General features: G+C 47.5%; 1 protein-coding gene across 2 annotated transcripts in view; it reads left to right on the top strand.

Annotated features, from left to right (window-relative positions):
* The first annotated feature begins 10,609 nt into the window (after window positions 1-10,609).
* The window catches only part of CHST3 (carbohydrate sulfotransferase 3), a 168,130-nt gene continuing 159,371 nt past the window's right edge, over window positions 10,610-19,368 (top strand). For both annotated transcript variants that reach the window (XM_073596699.1, XM_073596698.1), the window contains exon 1: window positions 10,610-11,604. The gene's annotated coding sequence lies outside the window, so the exon portion shown is untranslated. The remainder of the gene's footprint in view (window positions 11,605-19,368) is intronic.

The following is a 19,368-nucleotide window of genomic DNA, read 5'->3' as shown; positions in this document are numbered from 1 at the left end:
TTTGTGCACACTAGCTTTGGATGCCGTAGACTTAGATACTTGGCAATATCATGCACTTTTTCTTCAAATTCACACACATCACATTCACTGTGCACATCCTTCACTTCTCTTCCTATCACTGCCATTGTCAGCATTTAAGGACAAGGTCATCCTTGACATATTCTATATTGGTTATACCAATATAGTCACTCCACTCATTCTATTATCCTTCACATGATCAATTCAAGTTGCAATAGATTATTACAATACTTTCTGACCGCCCAATAGTTAAATCTAACTACTAACCTATATGGGTATATTCAGGAGCTAACGCTCTGACAATTTTCGTAGGTTCCGGCCCCACCCCCCAGTGGTGTGTTGGTAGGGGGGCAATTATACGTGTGACTCCTTGCAAGCCATATCAAGTGGATTCCTGTTCCCCCTTCTTCCTGGGGTACTGCTACGTGCGGGCACACTGGATGGTCTGGCTGCTGTGTGGGGAGGCTCTGATCGAGGGGTACATCCAAACTCAGTGGTAATTATGTGCAAAGTGTTGCTAAACAAACTTGCCTATGCTGTAATTCTTTTAAATAAGCTGGACATACTGTTATAAATTTTTCTTCTTTTTTGTAGCAAACTCATCCTCTGAAGAGACCCCAAAATTCATGGGTCGAAACGCGTCAGGATTGTTATGCAATAGCCTTATCATATGCTGTGTATAACCTATGTTTGCTATTATATGTATTTGGTATGGGTATTTTCCCACTGGAGCTCCCAATTTATATTTATATGTTACATTCATTCATTACCCTTCAATAAAGCACTTTAATATAATATTTTATTTAATGCCTTGTTCATATCTATGGTTAGCTGCCTAAAAACCCCGCTCGGGGGACCTTTTTCCATTTTTTTAGAGTATATAATGCAGACTGTGTAGTATAGCTAATACAGTTCAGATGCACGCCTGAGATGACTAGGAGGATGCAGTCTGGGATGGGTGCAGAATCAGAGGAATGGACTGTGGTGTCATGGGGAGTTGAGAAGGGCAGCTCAGCTGCAGCCAGGGGGGCTGGCAGGGCCTGAAGATGGCTTACTGGGCTCAGTAGCCATATGTAGGACAGCTAGCACCAGAGACTTTCTATTTTGCTACACTATAGGGGCCCGCGGTCCCTGCCTGCAAAGGGCAATTGCTAAGGCCTGGCTGAGCCAGTGTCAGGCCTAACCACGAAGTGCTAGCTGTGCCTGGGAGCTCATGCAAGTAGAGTGCTGGAGGAGCTAAGGAGTAATAGTCTGCAGTAAGAGTTGTGCTGGAGGAAAAGAGGCCTGTATATTGCCGCGGTATAGCCGTGCTGTCCCATTGATTTCAATGGGCAGGAGCGGTGAATACACCGCTCCTTCACCGCTCCAAAAAAGCAGTTTGCAGGACTTTTTTCACCGCCCTGCCTGCGCACCGCTTCAGTGTGAAAGCCCTCGGGCTTTCACACTGAACAAACAGAGGAGGCTGTTTAGGGGCGGTTTGCAGGCGGTATTTTTAGCGCAATACCGCCTGGAAACCGCCCCAGTGTGAAAGGGGTCTTAAGTTCATTTTTATTCCTCATTAATGTACACACAGCAGCCCATATTGACAGAAAAACACAGGATTGTTGACATTTTTGCAGATTTATTTAAAAATAAAAAACTAAAATATCACATGGTCCTAAGTATTCAGGCCCTTTGCTGTGTATATTTAACTCAGGTGCTGTCCATTTCTTCTGATCATTCTTGAGATGGTTCTACACCTTCATTTGAGTCCAGCTGTGTTTGATTATACTGATTGGACTTGATTAGGAAAGCCACACACCTGTCTATATAAGACCTTACAGCTCACAGTGCATGTCAGAGCAAATAAGAATCATGAGGTCAAAGAAACTGCCTGAAGAGCTCAGACACAGAATTGTGGAAAGGCACAGATCTGGCCAAGGTTACAAAAAAATTTCTGCTGCACTTAAGGTTCCTAAGAGGACAGTGGCCTCCATAATCCTTAAATGGAAGACGTTTGGAATGACCAGAACCCTTCCTAGAGCTGGCCGTCCGAACAAACTGAGCTATCGGGTGAGAAGAGCATTGGTGAGCAAGGTAAAGAAGAACCCAAAGATCACTGTGGCTGAGCTCCAGAGATGCTGTCGATAAATGGGAGAAGGTTGTAGAAAGTCAACCATCACTGCAGCCCTCCACCAGTCGGGGCTTTATGGCAGAGTGGCCCAATGGAAGCCTCTCCTCAATGCAAGACATATGAAAGCCCGCATGGAGTTTGCTATAAAAACATCTGAAGGACTCCAAGATGGTGAGAAATAAGATTCTCTGGTCTGATGAGACCAAGATAGAACTTTTTGGCCTTAATTCTAAGCGGTATGTGTGGAGAAAACCAGGCATTGCTCATCACCTGTCCAATACAGTCCCAACAATGAAGCATGGTGGTGGCAGCATCATGCTGTGGGGGTGTTTTTCAGCTGCAGGGACAGGACGACTGGTTGCAATCGAGGGAAAGATGAATGTGGCCAAGTACAGGGATATCCTGGACGAAAACCTTCTCCAGAGTGCTCAGGACCTCAGACTGGGCCGAAGGTTTACCTTCCAACAAGATAATAACCCTAAGCACACAGCTAAAATAACGAAGGAGTGGCTTCACAACTCCATGACTGTTCTTGAATGGCCCAGCCAGAGCCCTGACTTAAACCCAATTGAGCATCTCTGGAGAGACCTAAAAATGGCTGTCCACCAACGTTTACCATCCAATCTGACAGAACTGGAGAGGATCTGCTAGGAGGAATGGCAGAGGATCCCCAAATCCAGGTGTGAAAAACTTGTTGCATCTTTCCCAAAAAGACTCATGGCTGTATTAGATCAAAAGGGTGCTTCTACTAAATACTGAGCAAAGGGTCGGAATACTTGTGATATCACTTGTGATATCACTTGTGACCATGTGATATTTCAGTTTTTCTTTTTTAATAAATCTGCAAAAATGTCAACAATTCTGTGTTTTTCTGTCAATATGGGGTGCTGTGTGTACATTAATGAGGAATAAAAATGAACTTAAATGATTTTAGCAAATGGCTGCAATATAACAAAGAGTTTAAGGGGGTCTGAATACTTTCCGTCCCCACTGTATATGTGTGTGTGTATATATATATATATATATATATATATATATATATATATATATATATATATATATATATATATATATATATATATACAGTGAAGAGTATATAGTGCCATCAGAGTATATAGTGCAGTCTGTATAGTATATATTATACAGTTCAGAGTATATATTGCAGTCCGTATAGTATATATAATACAGATCAGAGTATATAGTGCAGTCCGTATAGTATATATAATACAGATCAGAGTATATAGTGTGGGCCACAACACTCAGCAGCCCCTACAGGGGTATAATATATATATATATATATATATATATATATATATATATATATATATATATATATATATATATATATATATATATATACACACATACAGGGGGTCCCCTACTTACAAAAACCCGACTTACAAACGACTCCTACTTACAAACGGAAGGAGACAACAGGAAGTGAGAGGAAATCTACCCCTAGGAAGGGAAATTCACTCCTGTAATGCCGCGTACACACGGTCGGACTTTTCACCTGCAAAAGTCCAACAGACGCCGCCGGACCAAGTCCGGCGGACAATCCGACCGTGTGTGGTCTCCATCGGACTTCCGACGGACCGTTTCGGGCGGACATCCGACGTACTTTAGATTTGAAGCCTGCTTCAAATCTTTACGTCGTACCTCCGCCGGACTCAGTTCCTGACGGAAAGCCCGTTCGTCTGTATGCTAGTCCGAAGGACCAGATACGACGGAGGAGCAGGTTACTGCATCTCGCGCTCGCTGCAATAGGAAAAACTAATTTTCCCATTGCGGCGAGCGCGGGGGGCATCCCAGGCCCTTAGGTCTGGAACTTTAAGGAGAACCCCCTACGCCGAAAAACCGGCGTGGGGGTCCCCCCAAAATCCATACCAGACCCCGATCCGAGCACGCAGCCCGGCCGGTCAGGAAAGGGGGTGGGGACGAACGAGCGCCCCCCCCTCCTGAACCGTACCAGGCCGCATGCCCTCAACATGGGGGGGTGCTTTGGGGGAGGGGGCGCCTTGCGGTGCCCCCCCACCACAAAGCACCTTGTCCCCATGTTGATGAGGACAAGGGCCTCTTCCCGACAACCCTGGCCGTTGGTTGTCGGGGTCTGCGGGCGGGGGGCTTATCGGAATCCGGGAGCCCCCTATAATAAGAGGGCCCCCAGATCCCGGCCCCCCCACCCTATGTGAATGAGTATGGGGTACATGGTACCCCTACCCATTCACCTAGGTAAAAAGTGTCAATAATAAAACACAACACAGGTTTTTAAAATATTTTATTAAACAGCTGGGGGGGGGGGTCTTCTTCCGTCTTCGGGGGTCCCTCTGGTTCATCTTCTCCCGGCGTCCGGTTGGTTCTTCTCCGCTCTCCGGCCTCTTCTCCCGGTGTCCCAGGTCTTCGGCCGGCCCCTCCGCTGTCTTCAGGTAGCTCTATTGCCAGCGGAGGTCCGGACTTCTTGGCTTCTCTTCCCCCAGATGTTGACACGACGCTCTCTCCGGCTGGACTGGTCTCTGAGGGCTGCGTTGTGACTTATATAGGCGGAGACCCCGCCCCCATATGATGTCACAGTCCCTGGGCATGCTGGGACTGTGACATCATATGGGGGCGGGGTCTCCGCCTATATAAGTCACAACGCAGCCCTCAGAGACCAGTCCAGCCGGAGAGAGCGTCGTGTCAACATCTGGGGGAAGAGAAGAGAAGAGAACACAAGAAGCCAAGAAGCCAAGAAGTCCGGACCTCCGCTGGCAATAGAGCTACCTGAAGACAGCGGAGGGGCCGGCCGAAGACCTGGGACACCGGGAGAAGAGGCCGGAGAGCGGAGAAGAACCAACCGGACGCCGGGAGAAGATGAACCAGAGGGACCCCCGAAGACGGAAGAAGACCCCCCCCCCCGAGCTGTTTAATAAATTATTTTAAAAACCTGTGTTGTGTTTTATTATTGACACTTTTTACCTAGGTGAATGGGTAGGGGTACCATGTACCCCATACTCATTCACATAGGGTGGGGGGGCCGGGATCTGGGGGCCCTCTTATTATAGGGGGCTCCCGGATTCCGATAAGCCCCCCGCCCGCAGACCCCGACAACCAACGGCCAGGGTTGTCGGGAAGAGGCCCTTGTCCTCATCAACATGGGGACAAGGTGCTTTGTGGTGGGGGGGCACCGCAAGGCGCCCCCTCCCCCAAAGCACCCCTCCATGTTGAGGGCATGCGGCCTGGTACGGTTCAGGAGGGGGGGGGGCGCTCGTTCGTCCCCACCCCCTTTCCTGACCGGCCGGGCTGCGTGCTCGGATCAGGGTCTGGTATGGATTTTGGGGGGACCCCCACGCCAGTTTTTCGGCGTAGGGGGTTCCCCTTAAAGTTCCATACCAGACCTAAGGGCCTGCGACGGGGCTCGCAAGGTTTCAATCTCGCCAAAAAAAGCGGCGAGATTGAATTCCTTTTCTAGTCCCGTCGTACCCAAGTCACGTTCAAAATGAACGGACTTGTCCGTGTGTTGGAAAGTCCGTTCATTCTGAAAGTCCGTCGGGAAGACCGGATTCCGGAAAGTCCGGCCGTGTGTAGGCAAGTCCGGCCGTTCAGAAAGTCCGGCGGTAGTCCGCCGGAAGTCTGCTGGCAAGTATGTCGGACCTAGCTTTCTAGAAAGTCCGACCGTGTGTATGCGGCATAAGAGTTAACATGGGAAAAAGGTGTCTCCACTGATGCTTTATCACCAATCCTTATTTCCCTAATAACCCCAAATTTTCAAAATCCAATTGTCATTGGGACAGAAAGTGAGGTGAAATATTCTGAGCAGGGGCACACACAGCAAAACAAATGTTACAGGGGTGATAGCCTAGGGAAGGGTTATCTAAAAGACTTAAAAATAGATTTTTTGGCTGGAGCTACACTTAAAAAATTTACCTGTTCCGACTTACAAACAGATTCAACTTAAGAACAAACCTAAAGTCCCTATCTTGTTTGTAACCCGGGGACCCCCTGTATATATATATATATATATATATATATATATATATATATATATATATATATATATATATATATATATATATATATTACAGTGGAGAATGACAGAATTAAGAAAAACAAACATCGTGGGGTCCCCCCAAAAATCCATACCAGGTCCTTTGGTTCTGGCATAGATTTTAAGGGGAACTCCATGCCAAAAGGTAAAAAAAATTGGTGTGGGGTCCCCCAAAAATCCATACCAGACCCATATCTAGGCAAGCAGCCTGGCAGGCCAGGAAAGGGGGGGGGGAGCGAGCGCCCCCTTTTCTCTTGAACCATACCAGGCCGCTTCCCCCCAACATGGGGAGGGCGCTTCGGGGTCCCCCCAAAGCACCTTGTCCCTATGTTGGTGGGGACAAGAGCCTCTTCCCAACAACCCTGGCCATTGGTTGTCGGGGTCTGGGGATGGGGGGCTTATTGAAATCCGGAAGCCCCCTTTAACAAGGGGGCCCCCAGATCCCAGCCCCCCTATGTGTACCTAGGGGTACTTTGTACCCCTACCCATTCACTAAAAAAAGTGTCAAAAAAGTAAAAACCACAACAGACAATTTTTGACAATTCCTTTTTTTAAAAAGCGTCTCGCGATGTTCATCTATCTTCAATCACGCCGCCCGATGGACCCGAAAAATAAGAATTAAAAAGCTCTGCCATGATTAGAGGCCTCCCGGCGACTGCTGTCCCTTCGCTTTGACAGCTGCTTTATAGGCAAGAGCGGGGCCACCCGGTGATGTAACCGAATGACCCCACCTCCTTCTGACATCATGTGTCGTCATGTGACATCAGAGGGGGCGGGGTCATCTGGTTACGTCATCCGGTGGCCCCACCCTTGACTATATAAGAGCTGTCAAAGCGAAAAGACAGCAGTCGCCAGGAGGCCTCCCATCAAGGCTGAGCTTTTTCTTTTTCTATTTTTCAGGTCCATCGGGCGGCATGATTGACAATGGATGTAGATCGCGGGACACTTTTTTTTCCTCTTTTTTAATAAAGGAATTGTCAAAAACTGTCTGTTGTGGTTGATACTTTTTGACACATTTTTTGGTAAACGGGTAGAGGTACAATACCCATTCACATGGGGGGGGGGATCTGGGGGCCCCCTTGTAAAAGGGGTCTTCCAGATTCCGATAAGCCCCCCGTCAGCAGACCCTGACAACCAATGGCCAGGGTTGTCAGGCTGAGGCTCTTGTCCCCATCAACATGGGGACAAGGTGCTTTGGGGGGACCCCAAAGCACCCTCCCCATGTTGAAGGTATGTGGCCTGGTATGGTTCAGGAGGGGGGGGGGCACTCGCTCACCCCCCCTTCCTGACCTCCAGGCTACATGCTCGGATAAGAGTCTGGTATGGATTATGGTGGGGACCTCATGCCAATTAAAAAAAAAAAATTGGCATGGAGTTCCCCTTAAAATCCATACCAGACCCTTCGAGGTCTGGTATGGTCTGGGGGGTACCCTGTTTTTTCCCTTGATATTTCATCTGTATTGCTTGAAGTCGGCAATACATTACAGCTGAGAGCAAGTTTACATTACATTTTTTCCTTTAGAAATGTAATTGTGCTGCGGCACTGTTCTACACATTTCACAGATGGGCCAATTACAGGCAGACCAAGGGGACCTCCCGGCACGATATTTAAAGGAATATTTTATTTTTATTGTTCACATTATTAAAATCACTGCTCCTGAAAAAAGCTGTTGTTTTAAAAACTTCTTTTTGCATTGATACATTTCCCCTGGGGCAGGACCCAGGTCCCCATACACTTTTTATGGCAATAACTTGCATATAAGCCTTTAAAATTAGCAATTTAGATTTTTCATGTTCGTGTCCCATAGCCTTTAAAGGGGTTCGCATGTTCATGTTTTGCCTGTTCGCGGTGTTCTGGTGTGAACCGAACCGGGGGGTGTTTGAACCATCCCTAGTTGCTATCAGTAGAAGGAATAGTGCCCTATTGTTGGTATTAGTGGGAGGAATAGTGCTCCATTATTGGTATCAGTGGGAGGAATAGTGCCAAATTATTGGTGACAGTGGGAGGAATAGTGCTCCATCATTGGTATCAGTGGGAGGAATAGTGTCCCATTATTGGTATCAGTGGGAGGAATAGAGCCCCATCATTGGTATCAGTGGGAGGAATAGTGCCCCGTCGTTGGTGTCAGTGGGAGGAATAGGACCTCATCGTTGGTGTTAGTGGGAGGAATAATGCCCCATTACTGGTTTCATTGGGAGAAATAGGTCTCCATCATTGGTATCATTGGAAGGAATAGTGCCCCATTACTGGTATCAGTGGGAGGAATAGGGCCCCATCATAGGTGTCGGTGGGAAGAATAGTGTCCCATCATTAGTGTCAGTGGGATGGCTAGTACCCCAAGCAGGGGCGGGTTGGGCCAGGGGCAGGGTGGCAATTGCCCCCCAGGTGGCCCTAACTTATAGGCAAAATGGCCGGCCGCTCGCTGCCCACTGACAATTTTTTTTTTCTTGGAGAAAGTCGGGCCGGGGGCACAACCACGGCGACCAGTCGCCAAATAGCTGATGCACACTGTTGTATTATGGGAGTTGTAACCCGCGCACCCTCAAGCTCCCGGTGGGTGGAGAAGACAGGAAACTACAACTCCCGAATCTTGGAGGCAGGCAGAGGTGGGGCGCAACTTTACTTGACCCCAGGACAGGAGCATCACCCCCCCAGTAAGGGAGGAGGCCAGGCAAGGACCTGCTGAAATGGCACTGGCAGCTGCTATTGCTGAGGTGAGAGACTCTGACACTCCAAGGGCCAGCTAACCCCCACATCCCATCTATCTCCCTCCATACACCCCATTTACCCTGCCCCAGTGCCCACCCAGTAACTTCAAAATAACCCTCAACACTCTGAACCCTGCTGGGAGCTAGCCATGTTCTGTGGGTCCTGTTGCCTGCTGGCCTGTAGGTCCTGCTGGGAGCTGGCCATGGCCTGTGGCCCACAGGCCATGGCCAGCTCCCAGCAGGACCCACAGGCCAGCGGCCAACAGGATCCACAGGCCATGACCAGCTCCCAGCAGGAAGTACAGGCCAGCGGTCAGCAGGACCCACAGGCCATGGCCATCAGGACCCACAAGTCAGTGGCCAGCAGGGTCCACAGCCTGTGGGTCCTGCTGGGAGCTGGTCGCGGACCTATGGGTCCTGCTGTTCACTGACCCGTGGGTCCTGCTGGCCACTGGCCATGGCCTGTGGGTCCTGCTGGCCTTTTGGGTGTCCAAACGGACCCAGATTTCAGGGACAGTCCCGGGACTGAGGACACTGTCCCTGGACTAAGTCTGTCCCTAGTTTTTTCCCCACTTTGCAGGGACGATCCTGGGTGAGTGCACTGCAAGCTGGGGCAGAGGGAGGGCCCCCAGGGGCCGACCTACCATGGGTCCCACTGGGCCCATTGTGCTGCGTTGGAGGGGAAGGGGAGGGGCAAGCGTCGCACACTGGTGATGTCTATCACAGGAGCTGTACACTCACTGTATAGGCTGCATTGATGGGCACTGATGAGGCTGAGCTGATGGACACTGATCAGGCTGCATTGATGGGCAATGGTGAGGCTGCATTGATGGGCATTGGTGAGGCTGCATTGATGGGCATTGGTGAGGCTGAGCTGATGGACACTGGTGAGGCTGCATTGATGAGCACTGATCAGGCTGCACTGATGGACACTGCTGAGGCTGCATTGATGGGCACTGATCTGGCTGCATTGATGGGCACTGATGAGACTGCATTTAAGGGCACTGGTGAGGCTGAATTGATGGGCACTGATGAGACTGAGCTGATGGGCACTGGTGAGGCTGTATTGATGGGCAATGATCAGGCTGCATTGATGGGCACCGGTGAGGCTGCATTGATGGACACTGAAGAGGCTACATTGGTGGACACTGGTGGGGCTGCATTGATGGGCACTGAACAGGCTGCATTGATGGGCACCGGAGAGGCTGCACTGATGGACACTGGTGAGGCTGCACTGATGGGCACCGGAGAGGCTGCACTGATGAGCCTGCACTGATGAACGGGATCTCCCACCCATCACACCTTTATGACTATGATGTAGGACCGGAGCAGACAGTTTTAATTATAAACAGTGCGATATTTTGAAACTGTGATTTCTATATTTGTATATAAACATTGTGTAACACAAATATCCGACCATCAGAGCCCTTCATTGCTCTTCTCCATCCAATCTTCCCGGACAGTCTCCTCCATTATCCCGGGAGAAGTTGGAAGCGGTTGATCGGTCCATCACCCCGGCACGGTGCCGTCTTATACCGGATAGACGCCATTGTCCGCAGGCAGCCCGTCCTGTCCCGGGGCTGTGAGGACAGGAGAGGACACCGCCGATCCGTTCTATAACACACAGTGCCGGGCAGACCTGCAGAGACAAAGCCAACAGAAGGCTCGTTGTTCCCCGGGCTCCCTTGAGAAGAGGAGGGGGTGGAGAGGATGGGGAGGACAGGCAGGGAAGGGGGTCTAGGCTCCTCCCTGATCTCACTGATGATGTACTCCAGGCTGAACACTCAGCAAGTTCCCCGCACAACTTCATACACGGGGAGGTGAGGGGCTGCACTGGGGACAGCAGTTCAAAGGCGACAAGCAAGTCTTTGAAGTGGAGGTGTCTGATGAAAAGCCCCCCTTGTGCCTCGGAAACTCCCTCCCTGCACAGCACTCCACCGTGTACAGGACCTCTGTCTGGCATCTGGATTCCTCCTCTCCCAGGGAAGGGGCTTTGGAGGGTTTAGCAGCAGCTGCTGACATGCTGTGGCCGGGTGGGAGGACTGAGGACCACTGAGAAGGTCCAGGGACTGGCTAAGGACAAGTAGAAAGAGGAAGTCCAGGGACTGGCTAAGGACAAATGAGAAGAGGAGGTCCAGAGACTGGATGACTGAGAACCAGTAAGGGGGTCCAGGGACTGGATGGCTGAGGTCCAGTGAGAAGATTCAGGGACTGGAAGCTACCTATCCACACTAAGGAGTTCCAGGGACTGGACAACTAAGAGCCAGTGAGAAGATTCAGGGACTGGAAGCTACCTATCCAAAGTGAGGAGAAATAAAAGATCTAGGGACTGGATGACTAAGGACCAATATGGTGATCCAGGGACTTGATGTCTGAGGACCAGTGAGAAGATCCAGGGACTATATGGCTGAGAACCAGTGAGAAGTTCAAGGGACTGGCTGACAGAGAGCCAGTCAGGAGGTACAAGGACTGGATGTTGCCTGTCCACAGTTAGGAGGTCTAGGGATTGGATGATTAAACACCAGTGAGAATTTCCAGGAATTGGATAACTAAGGACCAGTGAGCAGGTCCAGGGACTGGATGCTGCCTGTCCACAGTGAGAAGATCCAGGGACTGGATGCTGCCTGTCCACAGTGAGAAGATCCAGGGACTGGATGCTGCCTGTCCACAGTGAGAAGATCCAGGGACTGGATGCTGCCCATCCACAATTCGGTCCAGGGACTGGATGCTGCTGTCCACAGTGAGTACACGTTTCACTTCTAGCAGGAAGGGGCAAGCTTGGCTGCCTCCCATCACAACTTCACACGCTGCTTCCGCCTTGTAATTTGTTCCCAATTGTACTATAATCCCAGACAGGAGATTTATAGCTGCCACGAGCCATAATTCCATCTCCTCCCTCAGGGGCCACTCCTGGAGAAGAAATCTGTTTAGAGTAGACCTAAAGCCCACTAACATCTCATGAAAAGTTTTACATGGTAGTGTCATTTCAAAAGTTTTTTTTATTTAATAAGCATCTTTTATTAAATGAACCACCTGATGATCCTGCCATGAAGGTTCCTTGTTCAGACACTTCCTGATATGGGGTAGCACCTTTCTTCCAGTTGTACCCCTGGGTTGCAACTTTGTCCCATTTCCTTGGTGGTGACTACAGGCAGTCGCACTGGCACGTTGCAAAGGCATGGTCCATCATGTCACTGTGGGGAAACCAGTCCAGAGCAATGATGTGCAGCCAAGGCTAGAGCAAGTGCATGTTGATAGGAAGTGGTTGAAAGAGGCTGGAGGAGATCAGCAGCACTGATATGCAAAAACAAATAAAGGTTAAAATAGCATTTTATGTAAAATTCCCATGGTGATCATTTATATTACACAGTGCTTTAGCAAACTAAATGTCACCCAGGTAAGATTAAGTGGCAAAGCAATAAATGCAAGCTATGATATAGCTATAGACGTCATTTCCTTCCAAGAGTTTTATTGTAAGAGCTGTGACACGTTTCTGCAAGTGTCAGCCTCCCAGCTGGCTGTCAGTCCTTCCTGTGCCAGGTGATAGATGGGCATTAGACGTGACTTGGTGCTGGTCTGACAGCTACTCATGTCTGCTATCCATTGCCACCGGCAGCTTGCTACATGTGACCCCATTACTCATGTGACTCTGTTACTGGCAGTGGTTCTTCTTTAGCAACGTGTGAAAGTACTGCGTGGCTGGCTATGTTACAGTATATCCTATACACACAGTACTCCAGTACTCTATTGCTGGTCATAGACAGCTCAGAATTTGGGCAACTCCTGCTGAATCCATGGAAATTTGGCATTTCGGCTCAATAAATTTGATTTAAAAAGCTGAGTTGGATTAAAAATCATTGGTCGAACAGTGACTGCATCCTATCAGATACAGCCAATATATGGTAGGGCCACTGTATTCAGGCAGCCGCGGGTGTCGAGGCTGCTGAAAACATTAGCCAGCAGTGGAGATTTCTCCATTATTATTATTATATAGGATTTATATAGAGCTGACAGTTTACGCAGCGCTGTTTAACATGGATGGGGATACAGGTTGAATTGGGTGTTTAGGTTCATCCCCAAACTACATTGTTCTCGTAAATCCAGGGCTCCATTCACACTAGCACGGCTTGTCATACAACTTTGAACATGACAGGTCGCATGAAAAGTCACAGCCATTCTTTTCAATGGCACACATTCTGATCAGTGTGACTTGAAGTTGCAGCGATTTTGAGAAGGTGCCTGCGCTACTTGGGTACGACTTTTGATGCGACTTAGATCCATTTAGGCTCGGTTCACACTACTGCGACCTGAAAGTTGCGAAACTTGGCGTACTACTTTGATGCGACTTGATGCAACTTTGAAGCAAGGGAGGGGCTACACTGCAGGGAATGGCTCTGTAATCTCCCTGCATCCAAATCACATCAATATAGATGAGGATCTGACTTGGAGGCGACTTCCATTAAGGTCTATGGGCACAAGTCGGATAGAAGTCACCTTGAAGTAGTACAGGAACCTTTTCTAAAGTGGGTGCAACTTCAGTAGTGCTAATCAAGACAGCTCTCATGACTAACATGGGATTTCACATGTCATGCGACTTGGGGTTTTACAAGTTGGATCCCAAGTTGTGGCAGTGTGAACCAAGTCTTAGTGTAAAGTCAAACTGAAAGTCACATCAAAGTCGGGCTCCATTTTGAAAAAATTAAAATAAAGTATGTTGAAAAAAAAAATTTGCGCTCCAAAGTCGCACTGGAAATTATGCGACTTTAGTGTGAATGGAGCCTAAGAAAGGCTATATATGACTCAATTATCTTTCCTTTTCACCATCTCTCAGGAAAGAAAATTACGGATTGGGGGAAAATTGGGGTTGGGGGCACGGAGAGACATCCCGGTCGGCATAACACAACCAGGCTGGTTGTAACTAAGTCAATTAATGGATCAACTTGGGTGCAATCAGCCTGCCCATAGATGGATCAAATCTTGGCCAGTCCTGCTGAACTGACCAAATTTTAATCTATGTATCATGTATGACCGGTTTAAAGGTGATTGTACAACCATATTATATAGTGCATGACCAGCTGTGGATCTACGAATAACTATATATTAAAATACCCCGCATGATTAGATACAAATTGAATAGATTGTACAGGTAGCCCCTCACATACCAAAGTTATGGTAAATATAAAGGAGATTGTACAATCAAATGATATGGGCAGCCGTAAACTGGCAGATCTTACGGGCAATATGTCCATACACTTCTTTAGGCTTAACCTGCAGCTGGAAATATAGTGACATTGTGCTGTACACTGACTCTGTGTCGCCTGAAGCAGTAATGTGTCATTGTGGAATGTCTCCTCTAATGGCTGATCAGGAGTGATGACAGATGTCACTTAGCTTTTAAAGGGTCAGCCCACACCAAACTGATATTTCACTTGCTGTAAGATGCTGGAGTTCAATCGGTTACGGTCAGCCCATGATCTCCCAGTTCTCAACCCCTTCTGCCTCCTTTTACAGGATTTCAATGCCTTTTCTTTAACTTATATTTGGCCCATTGCTATAGGAAAAGTGAAAACACCCGTTTTGCAGCAGAAGGATTGAGACTCCAAGTTGGGTGTGTGAGCAGAGAACAGAGAGTCTTGCCATTTAGAAGAGAGAGAAATATGGAAAATCCAAAGAGTGAACAAGTACACAGTACATACAGTGCTCCTTTGAGTAGTGCAAAGTCCCTTGGTCCATTGGAACTTTCATCTGTATCTGTAGACCATAAACAGGGTAGAGGAATGGATGAGGCAACTGGATGGATGGATGACTGAACAGGAGAAGGGACTGAGACTGGAACCTCTGCAGCTGATGCAGAAGATCTGGGTAGAATCACCTCAATGTAGAAGAAAACGAACATCAGGGCACTGAGGTCAGTATCAAATAAAAAAACACTTTAATAAAATAAGCAGGACACTTACATTGAAGTTATTGTGAAACAGCATGGATAGGGAACACATGAGACCAAGCAGCTGTGATCAGTGTGAGGTTGTAGGCGTCACTGAGTAAACAGAGACCGGGGATGACAGGGATCCAGCCAGCTCAAAGTATGGATATTACTGGATGGACTTGTTTCCAGGGACTTTGCCCTCTTTGTTCTCTTTTTCAAATGACTGCTTTTGAAAAAGAGGGCAAAGTTCCTGGAAATGCATCATGCACACCCCCTATCCTGACATCCACCAGGCATTTTGACAGCTGTCATCCCAGTGTGCAGCCTAGAACGCCCCCCGCTAATATCCATACTTTGAGCTGGCTGGCTCTCTGTCATCCTCGGTCTCTGTTTGCTCATTGATGCCTACAGCCTCACACTGATCACAGCTGCTTGGTCTTATGTGTTCCCTATCCATGTTGTTTCATGCTAACTTCAATGTAAGTGTGCTGCTTATTTTAATAAAGTGTTTTTTTTATTTGGTACTGACCTCAGCACCCTGCTGCTCGTTTTCTTCTACATTGAGAGAAATATGGAGACTGCCATCACTGACATTCTCCTGAAAATGCTATCCAAAGATTCCCCCATCCAAGGATCTCCCACAACTCGAATTAAGACCGAGTGAAAGAGATCACTTGAAATATGAGCCGTGTCCCAAAATACGAGCCTCTTATGGCCGGTTAATGGATGACTCAGCACTGACTGTTTAGGCTTTAGTTACTGCTGCCTCTTCTTAGTTATTGTAATGCTGTTTTTTTTGCAATAAGGTTTAGTTCCACTTGCAGTAGGGGGTGACAAAAATAGGTGGTTGAGCTGTGGTTTACCCCCCCCCCCCCATACACACATATACACACTTCCTTTTATTAAGCAGCATAGGCATGTACATTATTATTAAAGGTAATTATGTAGCGCCGTCAATTTAGACATCGCTTTACATATATATTGTACATGTACATGCCTCTTAAGCTGCATAGGCGTGTAGGCATGTACCATCCCCTATAAGCTGCTTTGCTTTGTGGCCACTGCAAAAATGGCAGGTTCAGTGGGCAGTACTGTTACCAAACGTGACCCACTCAGGTGAATGGGGCTGTGCTACAACTGCCCTGCAACTGTGTGTATTGCATTATGTTGCAAATTAAAGCGGATCTTCACTGCATCTGAGCACCACAAACCAAAAAATCTTTTTAATTTGTTTTTTAATATTCAAAGCAACCCCCCCTCCACCCCACCCATGTCTCCTGTCTCCATGCTTTATTTTGTTGAGAAATCACTTTGAAAAACACCCCCCTAGCATTTCTGCCAGTGGCCAAAATTGAGTAAGGGAAAATGATTTTTGTAGCATTTACTTCCTGGAATCCATCTGCCCTTAGCTCAAGCATGCATGCAGGAGGGTGTGCTTAACTGAGAAAGCCCCTCCTCCTCTCCTCCCCTCCTGCAGACTCTCTGGATATTTGACATCATTTGCCTAGGCAAGAGACCAGGAAGTAACTGAAGAAATATGTAAATGTAGCAGAATCTCTGACCTCCTCCAGTCTAATGAAAACATTTAAGGTCAAAGATAGCTGACATCCTTCAATATGTAGTGGGTTGTGAGGCATAGTGGGTGCAAAGGTGGTAAAGGTCATTGGGCGCCAGACACTTCTTGGGTGTAAAAGAGGTTTTATTTCTTTGACAGTCCTTTTTATATTTTGCAAAGGAAAGAGGGTTAGGGCCAGGACACCCTTAAGTAGTTGCAATTTTAAATGGCAGACTCCAAGACTTCAACAGGAGAACAGCCATACAGAGAAAGGCTCCAGCAAGGTGCCACTTCTGCACATGCAGGATTGCTGTCTCCTATGGCAAAAGTACTTAAACAGTTCCTAACTCAAAGTAACAATTCTCTCAGCTGTACTACAACTTCTCCTTGTAGTTCTTCAGCCCTTTGAGCTCCTGGTCTCTCACTGGACTCTCTGATTCACTGACTCTGAATCCCATGAGCTCTTTAAGTCTTTTGTGGTGGTATCTCCCTCAAGCGTCACCTACGCTTCCCTGCTGGGTCCCTAGCTTGGCACTTCGGATACCTTCAAGCTTCACCCCTGATGACCGACTCGATCCCTGGCTTGACACACAAGGCTGCTCTGCAAGCGTCACCTCCGCTGGTTGGATCCCTGACTTGATCACCGCCTGAAGTTTCCCAATTCTCCACCGCGCCCATTCAGTGAGAATGCTGCTCCGGTACTTGCTTCAGTTACTCACTGTGGCCCCTGGTAAAGGCGATTGGCCTCCTAGTGGCAACAGCTTCCCTTCTACCTCTGACCACGACAGGTTCTCCGGCCGTTAGAACCGCCACTTTTGGTTGGACTGCAAGCCACCGTCCCAACCCTGCTCTGCCCTCTTACTTCTGGATAGGCCCTCACACAGCCTGGCAGCCTGATGCCCTCGGGATAGGCCCAATCCCTGGCCTAGCAGCCCAGAGCTGATGACACGCGTCCACACAGACGGGTGGCACACAAGAACCTGGATCACCTGACCTCACCCGAATATATAGGCTCTCCCAGCAGGCCAAAGGATTCAATAAAATCCCTGCCCATTGGCAGAGATACCCCATATACCCATAACCTGACCTTGAGTTGTCCTTCTCAATCTAATACCTCCAAGTGCCCGGCCACCTAGTGGTGGAAGAGGAAAGTACAACCAGGCCAAATTTATGGAGAAGTCAATGGATCCCTAGTAATTAACTACAGTAGCTACTCCTGACAAGGAATTTGACAAAGAGCTCCCTGACTAAACCCTAGGGTGCTACATCAAAAAAAGTGGTTTAAAACAAGTAAATATGATTAACCTTTCTATCTATTTACTAATGCTAGCAGCATGAGGATTAAAAATAGTCAATGTTGATTGGGAAAGTGAAGTTCTACTGTGCATTTCTGGCCGGTAGAACCAGAAATGTGCTATAAGGGCAAATGATTCATGTGTAGCATCTACTTCATGGAATCTATCTGCCCTTAGCTCAGGCATGCATGCAGGATAATGTACTTAGCTGAGAAAACCCCTCCTCCTCTTCTTCCCTCCTGAAGCCTCCTGGAATATATGAAATAATTTGCCTATGCATGAAACCAGAAAGTAACTGAAGAAAAAAAACAAGTAAATATGATATGCTTTCCTATTTATTTCCTAATCCTAGCAGCATAAGGATTAAAAATAGTCAATGTTGATTGGGAGAGTGAAGTTTTCCTTGAGAGTTAAAATAGGCAGTGAGGTGGCAACATATCACCTCCCAACTGCCTGTCAATCGCCTTCTGAAAAGTGATCCACAACTGATCGCTTCTCAGAGTGGTGACAAGGGCTGCCAAATGTGTAAACGAACCCATAGAATATTTTTTGCTTAGTATTTGTGTATTGTGATTTCTGGATCCTTGTGCAGTATGTGTGAGTAGTTAAATAGTTACGTTGTATCAGAGCCAGGCTGTAGCTATAAGAATAAAGGTTGCAGATTAGTGGGACGTGGCTCTGCATGTTTTACACGTCTCATTTATTTGAAGGGAATGTTACTGAGTAATGGTTTATTCTTCAACCCATACCACTGATACTCTACATCCTGTCCTTTATCCTTCTTCACATGAGACAGCAGCTTCCATCCATCTAGTGCATTCAATCCTAACTGTACTTCCCCCTTATCATTAGACAGCCATATTACCATGACTCATAAGCGATCTTGCATAATTCATCCAAGTATGATAGCAGTCATTTGGGAAGCGGGACAGTTTATACAGCATTTTAAAGCCTGTCTCAATAATGGACATGGGGGGGGGGGGGGGGATAATTGCTGAGTAATTGACTCCACACGCTAAGCTAGGAAAGGAAGAGATCTTCTCAATGTACCACGGAGCAGTCTGGGCATGAATGGAGCTCAGGGGCTCGAGGATGTTTGTTGAGCATTAAAGCCCTATGTGAACTCTTTGCATTCACTTCAAACATGCCAAAAGGAAAAAGCAACTTCAAAGCAACAAGAAGCAAAGTCGTGATGTCTTATGGTTCCTTTGTGAGCGCATCCATGTGTCTGCAAGATTCACAGAAGAGCAGAAGCTCAACTGAAATAACCCAAGACTGTTGTTTGTAACCACAGAAAATATATATTATTGCACAGCATGTGTTCAGTTGCTATGCTCCTCTGAAAGTTATTGTCATTAAACAAGTGGCAGACAAGTGCTCTAATAACTGCTGTGATGATGTGAAAAAAACACTAGAAACTGAAATATGAAACAGAGTGTGCCAGATTGTACAGATAAAAACATCTTTTAATGAAGCAGAAGAATAAAATTGCACTTAACAATAAAGTAGGTGGACTCTGATGAAGGGGAATGTGTCCTGAAACTTGTTAGTGAAGGATCTCTGTTTACCCAGGGTTCAGGGTCAGTCCCCTCTAGCGATCCTTAGGGAACATTCTTGTATGTGGTCACTCCATGGTTCCTGCAGTGTTCACTCATGATCAGCCTTTCTCAACCTTTTTATCATGGAGGAACCCTAAAATAACCTTTCGAGCTCAAGAAACTCCTGCTA

The sequence above is a fragment of the Aquarana catesbeiana genome, linkage group LG08, assembly GCF_042186555.1.
Source record: "Aquarana catesbeiana isolate 2022-GZ linkage group LG08, ASM4218655v1, whole genome shotgun sequence".
NCBI lineage: Eukaryota > Metazoa > Chordata > Amphibia > Anura > Ranidae > Aquarana > Aquarana catesbeiana.
Note: the sequence above shows the minus strand (reverse complement) of the source record. Positions and strands in the feature narration are given on the sequence as shown.